General features: G+C 38.9%; 1 long non-coding RNA gene across 2 annotated transcripts in view; it reads left to right on the forward strand.

Moving 5' to 3' along the window:
• The window catches only part of LOC126998898 (uncharacterized), a 160,249-nt gene extending 157,036 nt beyond the window's left edge, over positions 1 to 3,213 (forward strand). For both annotated transcript variants that reach the window (XR_007753064.1, XR_007753065.1), the window contains 2 exons: positions 1,514 to 1,694; positions 2,402 to 3,213. This is a non-coding gene — a long non-coding RNA (uncharacterized LOC126998898). The remainder of the gene's footprint in view (positions 1 to 1,513; positions 1,695 to 2,401) is intronic.
• The last annotated feature ends 9,549 nt before the right edge of the window (positions 3,214 to 12,762 follow it).

Consider the following 12,762-nt stretch of genomic DNA (forward strand, 5'->3'; position numbering starts at 1 on the left):
CGCACCGCGGCCCGTCCACTGACGCACGCACTCCTTTGTTGACGATGACCTTTGTTGTGCGAAGAGGCTTCCTTACTGACAATTGTTTCTGACACTAATACTACTAAATGAATCAAGATTACGTGGCTTAAGAAAAGCATTCAAACTAGATTTCTTTCTGAAATTATATAGTTATGAAATAAAGTCTAAACATGATTTGCTGCCTACTACTTTGCCTAAAAAAAATAACTTGGTTATTGAAAAATAATTCACAATTTAGAAAATATATACTCCTCACCATTTCACGTTATTGCTTACATGAGGTTCATGTACTATGCAGGGTAAGTGACCATGAAGATGAGGCTGCAGCGTGTCGCCGGAGCAGCACGGGCTTCCACAGACCCGACACCGCCGAGGAATGGTTCACAGGTGCAATGTTGCGACGCAGCCAGGTGCCTCGCCGCCCTGCTCCCTCGTTTCCCGCGGCCCACTTTACATTCCTAATTTCGACTATAGATACTCAATATCGACTGATCAACAAACGGCCCATGAAGCACTTACGGCGTCACCTCAGCTGTAAACCGTGTGTGAAGCGGAGGCGTTGGCGAACGGCTGCCACGCCACACGAGGAACACCACTCGTCCCCGCTCCAGCCACTGCACCTTGCCCTAGTTTGTGGCGAGGCGACTACACAAATCTCTCTCAAAATGTAAAGAAGTTTGATCATCGTGGAAGCGATATATATATATATATATATATATATATATATATATATATATATATATATATATATATATCTATATATATATATATATATATAAAATGTGACGGAGAAGAACATAAAGTAAGTTGGTTTTCCAAGTCCGATCGTCAATGAATAAAGATATAAAAGCAAAATGAAGTTTTAAGTTTATTACACTAATTAATCTTCCACGACTACGTTGCGACTATCGTAAATGGAGGCATGTACCCAAAATAGTTACAGCAGTGTTCTTACATGCAATTAATTGGAAAAATACATTTGTTACCGATACCCCGCTAACACACTAACACACTTGTTCAAACACATGATTTACAATCAGACACAGTAAATTATTAAGATATAAAATGAACACCTGATTCGTTAAGGCAATAGCTGCTCCTTTAGTCATTATGACTTAAATATAAGAAAAAAAAAGGCAAATATCATGGAAATACAACATCTCTCTGTGGAGGTGAAAAAGCTATTATGCAACCCTACGGCTTAACGACATAAGATCACTCTGTGTGACCTTACGATGCACACTGACTGAATGGCAGTCTTTGGCATGCAAGGTTACGCACCACCAAGACGCTGGGCCGATCTTGTGCGCCACTTATATAGGAGCTGATTACACAATTCAAATACTTTTCACTGTGTGTGTGTGTGTGTGTGTGTGTGTGTGAGCGAGCGCGTGGGTGTATCATATATGCGTATACTCACTTGCTGGTATCTTACAGGGGTGAGTTAAACTCGTAAGTTACAAGCCTAAAGGCCTTGTGTTTCCATCACTAGGTCAGTATTTGTCTTTGGCGGTGCCAGACCACCATAACGGAAGGCAAGACAACCCCTGACACCTGGTACCAATTCACGGCTGGCCGGACGAGGGAACAGGTGAAGTAAGACTGCCCATACGTCTCCACTCTGCCAAAGGAATTCAACCCGGGATCTCTCAGTTGTGAGGCTACTCTAACCTGTGAGTGCTAACCTGTATGTGTGTGTGTGGGGGGGGGGGGGAGCGGATTGGTGAGAAACAGGTCACAGTCCTCCCCAAATTAGTTTTTTTTTTTTTCACAATCCATTCCTCTTGAAAATATAAAAGTGGACTGCATGCGTGTATGCACTTAGCTCCTGTGATTAATAAATGATTAACGTTAACCGTCTGCCGACCATACCGTTAAGTAGATGAGGTTTTTTTTCGATGAGGGAGCTTTGATGACGGTTTTCACAATTATGAATGAAATACCACAGGTGGAAGCTTGCTAAATGATATCTAATGACCATATATGCTTTGCAGTGCGAATAAGAGTTATATAATGTACTTTAAACAAAATTATTACGTATTACGCTCACTAAAATAAATTGAATAAGGAGCCAATTACCGTAGAGTTTTCTCCGGTTTTATAATCACTATAAATTTTATCACTTTAGGTCATTTATTAACATTTATATATATATATATATATATATATATATATATATATATATATATATATATATATATATATATATATATATATATATATATATATATATATATATATATATATATATATATATATATATATATATATATATATATATATATATATATATATATATATATATATATATATATATATATATATATATATATATATATATATATATATATATATATATATATATATATATTTCATATAGACTCCACAAAGTCACCTCTGTGACTTGCTGATCAATTCAGTGGTGCTGATGATGGCGACACCCACGGGGTCAAAGGAAGACTCGATGACAACCAACATTACCAAACCTCACGACGGAAGACCTTCACGCCAGCGGCAGTATTCTAAGTTTACAGCCAAATGAAAGTTCTGCGAAGGGCGGATTCTTAGAGCTGCCGCTGTCCTCTTCACTTTTCTACTAGAGCGGTGTGTACCATTGTAAGAGCAATAAAATGACTTTGGAAGTGGGCAGATACAACTGTGGTGAACTTCCTCCATATGAAGCCCATGACTAAAAAATAAGGAATATGCAAATATAGACATGACAACCATATTTTGTAATTAGGTAGCTAAGTATCCTATACAATCCAAAATAAAAGCACTGTAACCTAATTATGACGTGTGGAACTATTTTAACCCATTTATTTCCCATGAGCAGCCCATAGCACTGGTAGACTTTCTTGGGGGGCTGCGGAGGTCAGTTCCAGCCCGTTAGTGGTGAGGGCGAATTTTATTTAGAGTGTTTGCTGTGATGTGACTCTTGTTTGGCCCATACTGCCCCCCAGTGCTTCTCTAACCGAAATGGCTGAATTTACAGTTGACTGTCAGACATTCGAATAGCATGTGGATAATCCTCGGCCATTAAACTGTGGCTGAAAATTGTCACTGGTTGCATCAGGACTTGAACCCAGGCCTGCGGAATCTATGCCCATTTGTTCATCATTCTACCTATGCTTAAATCCAACTTGAAGAGGGATTTAAAAGGCACCGCAGAGGCAGATGATAATGGCACTGATGATGATAATAATAATAATAATAATAATAATAATAATAATAATAATAATAATAATAATAATAATAATAATAATAATAATAATAATAACAATAATAAAAGGTACTCTTGGGATGATAATGGCAATGATGATAATAATAATGATAATAATAATAATAATAATAATAATAATAATAATAATAATAATAATAATAATAATAATAATAATAATAATAATAATAATAATAATAATAATAATAATAATAATAATAATAATCTATTGGGAAAGAAACATGCATGAAGGCCACTTTTTCCTATTCAAAACACCAATATATTACACAGGATACTTAACAGACTATTAATTTGGTTTAGCTGGTGGATACTGGGAAGGGTACTGATTAGACTGGTTAACAGCAGAAGACTTGTTAAATAGAGTGGCGGATAGAGGGAGTCTTGTTGGATAGAGGGGTGGGTGGATAGAGGGCTTGTGGATGGACTGATGAGTAGAAAGAAGGTTGGTGGATTAGGAAAATTAGATAGACAGATACTTTATAAATCTAGTGGTGGACAGACGGAGTTTTGGTAATTGACTGGTGGGCAGATGTGGTCTTGGTGCTTAGACTTGCAGATAGGGGAGAGTTGGAAGATAAATTAGTGGATAGGGGAATGTCTGGTGGCTAGGGTAAGGTTGGATGTTGGACTGGTAGATAGACGGAGGCTTTGCGGATGGTCTGGTGGATAGGAGGCAGCTTGGTGGATTGACAGAAGGATAGGAGAGGGATGGTTTGTGGACTAGTGGATAAGGGAAGGTTAGTGGTAGGACTGTTACGTAGGGGAGGGTCGGTGTGGAGATTTATGGGTAGGCAGAGGGTCAATGGATAGACTTGTAGACAGTGTTGGTGGATGGATGGCTGCATGGAGGAGGGCTCTTGGATGGGCTGGGGGATAGGAGGGTTGATGGAATTCCTGCTGGATATTTGGAGGGTTGGTGGATAGGGAAAGGTGAGTGGAAGGACTGGTGGAGAGATGGATGATTAATGGAAGCTGCACCCATCAGTACCGCCAGCAAGTTGAATTCCCTAAGCCTAAGGCATGTGTCTCGATGAATACATATTACCCTGGGCGTGCTAGTGTAGACTTAGTACACAGTGACTATCCATCTACGTATGTATTCATTTAGGAATCCTCAAGATCTGTGTTGTAGTACTCTTTGAATTCTGGAAGCAATGTAAAAGCATAACTTTCATTACAGAATCGAACTGGAGCTTAAGATTTCTAGTACAGATTCATTATGAGAACTGTCAAGAGCATTGACTAATGAACCTCCACTTTTCCTTAACCCGGTAGCAGCGACGGGCCAAATTTGTGGCTTTACCGTGTAGCAGCGACGGGCCAAATTTGTGCCATGATATAAACCTTCTAAAATAGATCATACATAATCTGATCACAAATGCTTTGATATATATTATGAAGTGGTTTGTGTGAGGGGTGATATTTTTTTTTTTTTTTTTTTTCCGCTTGGAGGGACCATTAAGAAACATGATCCCCGCTGCTCCCGAGTTAACTTACACCAGGGTTGTAGACCCATTTCAACATTTTCAAGACACTTTAGTAAGGATGAATGATTGGCCTTTTAAGAAATGATTGCTCACTAATCAGACGGCATCACTGAGCCAAACTTGTAGCCATGGCATGCTCAGGTTGTTTTCTGGTACAAGACTGTATTAAATATTTAATGACCATTCAATATACACACCTAAATGCCTGTTCATTACCAAAGATAGAAGAGATGTTGCATGATTATGCTGGGTACAGTCTTTTCTACATTTCACTTGGAGTGCATACCACCAACTCAAAATTGAGAAATGTAAAAAGAGTAAACCTCTTGAGTCTTATAACAATTTTGTAAGATACCATTATGTACCTTTGTGATGTAGTGGCCAGCACACCTAGCTCAATACCAGTCCAGGGCAGTCAGTGCCCAGCCCACCTTGCTGTTCACCCTCCCTTTCGGGCTGGTTGATGAATGAATACCTGTTGAAACCCAGGGCAAATAGGTGTGCTAACCTGAATATCAGACTTGGCCCATATCCCAGGGTAGCAGGTTCCTATCCAAGAAAATTTTGAGAGCCTATGAGATGGAGATGAGCACCGAGGCCACATCCAGCTTAGTATATACTACAACTTTATTTAGGGTCAAAAATGGAATTTCAGAATTAAAGCATGCAATGAACAAACTTGTAGCTCATTCCCATATCTAAATAATATTACTATCACTAGACCTATTGAAGCTGAGCATGGCAAAAATGTCTGTACATATTTGATTGATTACCAAAAATAGCCCCTCGATGAAACTAAATATCATGTCTGTGCCTACAATCAACACTCTTGTTACTGTATAGATAATGGCTTTGTAAAGCCAGATTCCCATAATGGGGTCACAGACTTCTATACTTTGTGATACCTATAAACCTACTCTCAATGAAATATGAAAGAGAGGCATACGCCCATTGTACAATCTGTGCAGAACTGAAACCTCAATTCTATCATCTGATAGAAAGGACACTAGTTAAACTTACTCAGCCTATGAAGTGCATTTCAAGTGACTTCTGTTAAGCATATTGCAGAATTTATCTGTAACAAAGAGTAGGCAAAATAGTATTAAGAAGGGACATCCTACATTATGCTGCAAAGGTAACCATATCATGAATAGGGAGCAACATGAAAATAAATGAGAAATAATATTTGCACATATTATGTCTCATCATGGAAACAACATCAGCAAAGAGGAAAATATGAAGCATTGACTCTCAATGTTACCGAATCACCAGCTAGTAATCTATGTCCGATTTTAATTACTGATGAGTAAATATGCTTTTCTTATGAAATCCCATCCCCAGCATGTATATAAAAACTATGATACAGTGCCCTGAAGCAAATTTAGCCTTTGTGGAATACCCAACTTCAGTCTTCCAGATTAAGGTACAAGATTCATGTCTCCAGAGCTGAAGTTATGCCTTTCTCTTATGGGTGTTACAACAGCAGAACATCTAATCATCCTAGTGGAAATAGTAAGATGGAGCTGTACAATGCTGCTACCTCAAAGGCTATTTGTCTAACAGTCTAACACTAAAAATACATAGTCTGGCTCAGCAACATTGAGAGTCAATGCTTCATATTTTCCTCTTTGCTGATGTTGTTTCCATGATATGTATTATTTCTGTCATTTACTTCCATGTTGCTCTCTGTTTTTTTATATGGTTACCTTTACAACATAATGTGGGATATTCCCTCTTAATACATTTTGTCTACTCTTTGTCACAGATAAATTCTGCAATGTGATTAATAGATCTTGGAAGTTGCTACAACTTACTATAAAGAAAAATAGTAACTTGGTGGCAACTTCCAAGATCTATACTATCTATGCTATCTATACTATTGTTTTTATGGTATCATCACAGGAATAGTGGATAGGACAAGCCTTAGTGAATGGACTGATGGAGAGGTGGAAGCTTGATGAATGAAGTGGTGGATAGATGAAGGCTTGGTTGATCAACCAGTGGACAAGTGGATAAGAGGCGGCTTGGAGAATAAACTGGTGGATGAATGGAGGTTTGATGGATGGATTGATGTATAAAAGGAGAAGTAGAATTAAGAGGATTTGGAGGCAGGTTGGATTGGAATTCTACTGAGACAAGTAAAGTAAGGTTGGGGGCATACGCTATAGCCACACACGGCCTCAGAGCTCATCTTTGTTGCAATGCCCTTTGAGCCTGTGGTGGGTGAGAACCCATTGCCCTAGGACACAGGGCCAGTGTAACATCCAAGTTACCACAGTTTACCATCCCCAAGTTTCCCCATTTATTGACCAGTCCGAAAGGGTGGATGAACAGCTGGGTGGGATGCACACCGACTGCCCAGGCTGTAATTCAAACCTGGGCCTGTAGATTCGTGGCAAGGCACACTAACCACTGCACCAAGGATGTGCATTACACTGAGACGAGGCAGGTGTAGAAAGGGGCAGCAGAGGAGGGTGAGGTAAGTGTGGTGGCTAGTCCCCTCCATAACCTGAGTGTAAAGATGGACCAGCAGATGTGGTGGGGTGAATTCGCCACAGCTGGCACTGGGGAAGGTAATGTCCGCGGGCAGGGTTGCTGGCAGAGCATGTGGGCTTCTTTGTCCATGGAGCTGTGTATGGGTGGCCATGGCTGCCAATGGTGATGTTTATCCATCCAGGACAGGACATGTTAAGAGACCAATATACGGGTACTACAATGGTTCTGTAGTAGAATCTTGACAAAGGGAAACATACTCAACCACATGCAGGTTCCCTAGAATGTAGGTAATTGGGGTGGACTGGTGGTGGGGACAATGGTGTCAAATGCAAGTTGGCTATGGTGTGGCAAAGGGCAGGGAGAAACCATGGGGGGGGGAGGGGGGGCAGTGCCTGGCAGTTGCACAAACTGACACGACTGGAGAGGTGCAGTCAGCATCATGACTGTAGTCAAGTTAGTAATTGATTTCCTTAAGCCACTTCATTTGCTGGGCATGACACAGGACAATGCATCCCCTAGGAAATGCTAGGTGTGTGTGTGTGTGAGTGTGTGTATTTACCTAGTTGTAGTTTTACAGGGCCTGGGCTTACACTCATGTGGTCCCATCTCCATATCTGTATTTGTCCAACTTTTCCTTAAAGTTTTGCACACTCTTCACCAATAATACACCCTCACTTAACCTGTTCCAAACCTCTATATTTCTTTTCGGGAAGCTATATTTCTTTATGTCTCTCAAGTATCTTCCCTTCCTCAATTTTTTTACTGTGTCCTCTTGTGTTTATTCCTTCTATTAGTAGTAACTCCTGATTATCTACATCTTCCATTTTAATCAATAATTTATAAATCTGTATTAGGTCTCCCCTTTCTCTTTGTTCCAGTGTTGGTAGGTCCATTTCCTTTAACCTTTCTTCATGTCAATCCCTTCAGTTCTGGAACCATTTTTGTTGCCATCCTTTGTATTCTTTCTAGTTTTTTATGTGTTTCTTCTTATGGGGAGACCACACTGCCTCCACACATTCCAATTTTGGTCTAATCACAGTGGTTATTAACTTTTTCATCATATCCTTATACATGTAGTGGAATGCTAATCCTAAATTTCTTACCATTATAAACGTATCACCGAATATCCCATTAACATGACTCTCAGGCTGAAGATTATTCTGTATTGTCACTCCCAGATCTCTGTCTTCTTGAACTTTCTTTAATATTTCTCCATCTCCCATTCTATATGTCCATTTTGGTCTCACTTCACTCTTTCCCATTTCCATTACATGACCTTTCTTCACATTGAATTCCATCTCCCACTTCTTACACCATTCCCAAATCTTATTCAGGTCATCTTGCAGAATTTCACAGTCTTTACTGTTTCTTATATGTCTCAGAAGTTTTGCATCATCTGCAAACAGGCTCATATAACTGTGTGTGTGTGTGTGTGTGTGTGTGTGTGTGTGTGTGTGTGCGCGCGTGTGTGTGTATTTACCTTGTGTTGGAATATGGGAAAGGAGCTACGCACATCTCTATATTTACTATAATTCAATTTGGCCTTAAATTCATGAATCTCTTCTACAGGCTTCCTTTGTATCTTCCTTCCATGAACTCTTGATTTGCTTTTGGCCTATGTAATTAAATCTTCCTTGTCCACTTTCTCAATCTCATTCAGCACCCTATACACCACAATAAGACCTCCTCATTCTCTCCTCTGTTCCAGTGTCAGTAAGTTCAACCACTTCAATCTCTCTTCATATATTAAACCTCTTAGTCCTGGAACGAAATTTGTTGCAGCCCTCTGATTCCTCTCTCCTTATATTAGACTTTGCACTCAGTGACCATACTGTTACTGTGTATTCCAATCTTGGATGTATCATTGTCATAATCAGTTTCTTCATCATTTCCTCATCCAGGTATTGAAAAGCAGCTTTCACCTATAATTCAATTTATGTGTTTCTCTGGTGACAAATTATCTGATGCAGTTACTCCCAGGTCCTTTTCCATTGATGTTTTCTCAAAGCTTTTATTTCTCATTGTATAGTTACATGAAACTCTTTTTGCTTTTTCCAAGTTCCATCACACTGCACTTTTCGATACTAAATTCCATTTCCCATCTATGTTTCCACTCCCATATTCTGTCCAGGTTTTGTTGCAGTGCTTGACAATCTTGTTCACTTCCAATTTTCCTCAGCAACTTAGTATCACCAGCAAACAAACTCATTCTCCCCGTCATGTCATTCATATAAATTGCAAACATTACCGGAGCCAGCACTGACCCTTGTGGAACTCCACTGATCACTTTCCTCCATGAGGACCTCACATCCCTGATCACCATCCTCATTTCATTGTTTCTTAAAACATGTGTGTGTGTGTGTGTGTGTGTGTGTGTGTATGCATGTTTATGTGTAGTGATAGTACATTTCCACTTTTGATGAAAGGTTGATAAGCACGTGGCAGCGCTTGCTAAGAATGGTAAGAGGGATCTTGAAGAGGGCCATGGTAGCAAATATCCTCATGATCAAATCAGCAGAGCAGAGAGCAAGACTGTATGGCAGAACCTTTCACCTGACTAGCAGCTTCCAGCAGATTTAGCAGGAAGACAGGCAAGTATATATCTGATATGCATTTTGAGAATTTATACCTGGCACAGAATTTGAAATTAATTGTCAGAGCGGAGGGGACTGCATGTCAAAACAACAGAAAAGGATAAGTAATTTGAAGTGCTGAAAGATCATAGTGTTGAATAATAAACAGGGGTTGACTTGTACTACGGAAAGAGATATTAAACAGAATGCAACAGAGTGTAGCTTAGAGGCATGAATAGTTGGTCAATGCAAGGTGTTATCACAAAATCATTCCCCATGCCACAAATCTCATTACAGCAAGGGAGCACCACAAAAGGCGTACCTAACAATCACCAAATGGGGAGAAACAAACTAGGCTGAAGGACTTTTTTGGCAGCCATGGCCGGAAGCGGGCTAAAGAGTAGCCTATCCAGATATTTTGTTTTTATTTATTAATGATCCATGAGACATCCTAGAGTTAAAGCAAAGTATGTGCTTATCTTTGTATTCATTCATACACACACTGGTAATATTTATGTGGTGTCTGATTCACTTGTTTGAGTGAAATTCTATTGTGATAAACAGGCACAAATTCGGGTCACTAGTAAAATTAAACAAGTAATGTAAGTTTTGCACATGAAATATATATAGTACACAAAATAGACAAATATGAAAGCTCACAAAGTCACAATAAGTGACATCACCTGCTTTGCGCAGTAAAAATATGCTATTTCAGGTATCTGACACCCGCAAAATGGGGTGCGCGCTACCCCTGGCCTAGGAGCTACAGCCTAAACGTTGCCAGATTGTCGTACTCAGCCGATTATATTTCCCGACTTCCTACCCCCAAACTGTCTTCTGAGCTCCAATAAGGAAACTAATTTATAGTTATCGTAAAAGAGTTAGATTCTGATGTGTCTTGGCAATAGTTAGGCGTCAGAAACAGGTAAATACTATGCTCTGAGTACGACAATCTGGCAACGGTGGCTATACGTATTTTCATATTATTGTTCTGTTGTTTATTTAATGTTGTGTTCAAGAAAAAAAATACTCATAATTTTAGTTAGTTTTTGGTTATAAGGATTCTCTATGAAATACAATTATAACATTACCTCCTCTGACTTAGGAGACGTCCTGAATCCTGGATCGGCTATGGTGATGTTAGGTACACCTATTTCATGGTCTCTATAAGATAAAATCCTGCACTGCCTGATCATCTCAACACGTCAGACAATTACTGAGACTAGCCATGCAGGGAAGGAAGGCCCAGGAAAGGGGTCCATGAATGGGGAAGGGCATGCTGCAGTTGGAGTCTTGTGCCATCTCAGCAGCTCTGCCATTTCCATGTAATTTCTTATCATGTCCACTTTAATTAATTCAGTATCCTGCATAGGTTCAAATAACGTTAAGGTACAGATTGTGTGAGTGCAGTTAAACGAGTGAATACAATAAAGATAAGATGTCAAAACAATGAATCATAGAAAAAGAAAAAGTTCCTGTTTAACCCATTAAATATACATGGTTAAATATACATAGTTAACCCCTTCATTACCGATGAATACTTGTTGTAATTCATGAAAAATTTTGGCTAATGGGCTGATGAATTAGTACTCCCATAATTCATTGCTACACTGACATAACACTGGGTTTTATTTTTGTTAGTTTATACAATTTACATATCTTGGATTGACAGGTTGACAAATTGGGGATTGACCATCCGTTGTAGCAAAAAAGAATAATGGCATGACAAAGCTACTTAAATTATGAGTGACCTCATACTGTTATGTGTTTGTACATACTATGGCTTATTTTATACGACAGTCTATTTTATTACCATTTTTTTATGTATATCACATACAAATATACATATGAAATAATAATTACTGGCATTAGAGCTGTGACAACACACACATTTCAAAGACAAATAGGTGGGCAAGAACAGCTGTGTTTGTCCAGCTGTTGAAGTGGAGGTGCCATTCTTCCATAAAATCTCATAGATTCTATGCAAAAGAAACAATGTAAAAATCTATCTCAGCATGTAAAAAATTATATGAACCACTTAACACTTTCGCACACACCCTCCCATCTGATTTTCTCGTCCAAAACACACACCTAACTGGTTACTGGGAGGCCTGATTTTGGTACCTTGAGCGCGCGGTATAATTTTTTTCAAAACTTGCTTATCGAATCTTTTGCTCGATTCACTTTTATGAAACGACATACATTCCACTGTAAATTGTAAGCTCTTTCATAAAGAAAGAAAAAAAAATTGTTTGTTTTATATTTTACCGAGATATCGGGAGTTGAAGTGATATGAACCGATTTCTGAAATAAAAAAATCACATTTTCACATAGGAGTAAAAATATAACAAATTGTGTTCTATAACAAAAGAAGCAGACATTTATGAGCTAATTAGCGCAACAAACGGAATTTTGATAAACCAATTATAACGGTCGTAAATTTGAAGAAAAAAAAACTTAAAAACTAGATTTTTAAAAAAAATGTTCACTTTTTTTTCCACTTATCTCCATAACTGTTAAAGTTTTTTATGGTTTCATCTTAAAGAACAGATCATTACCTGTAAAATGATAGTTTCAGATTTCTTATATGATGTATACTTGATGAGTTAGGCTTGAAAGAAAAAAAATCTTTGGTAACCCTGCCCCCCACCACACACTAACCCATCCATGACCACTAGAGAGAGTCAACTGAAGAGATTTTCACCCGTCACCCAGGAAAATTTCCCGGCAAGAAGGGTCTATCAGCTTACCTCAAGCCGACATGCGCTACCCTGTCTACAGACCAAGTATCACACGTCAATGAGAATTACAGGATTTTTGGTGAATTTTTTTGTATCAGTGATGCGATAGTCACGTCAATCATAAGCCATGCTTTTTGACCAGACAATTATACTGACAAGTATATCGCGTCCACGTGCGCAAAAGTGTTAATAAGGGGGTAGAG

This window comes from Eriocheir sinensis, chromosome 15, assembly GCF_024679095.1.
Source record: "Eriocheir sinensis breed Jianghai 21 chromosome 15, ASM2467909v1, whole genome shotgun sequence".
NCBI lineage: Eukaryota > Metazoa > Arthropoda > Malacostraca > Decapoda > Varunidae > Eriocheir > Eriocheir sinensis.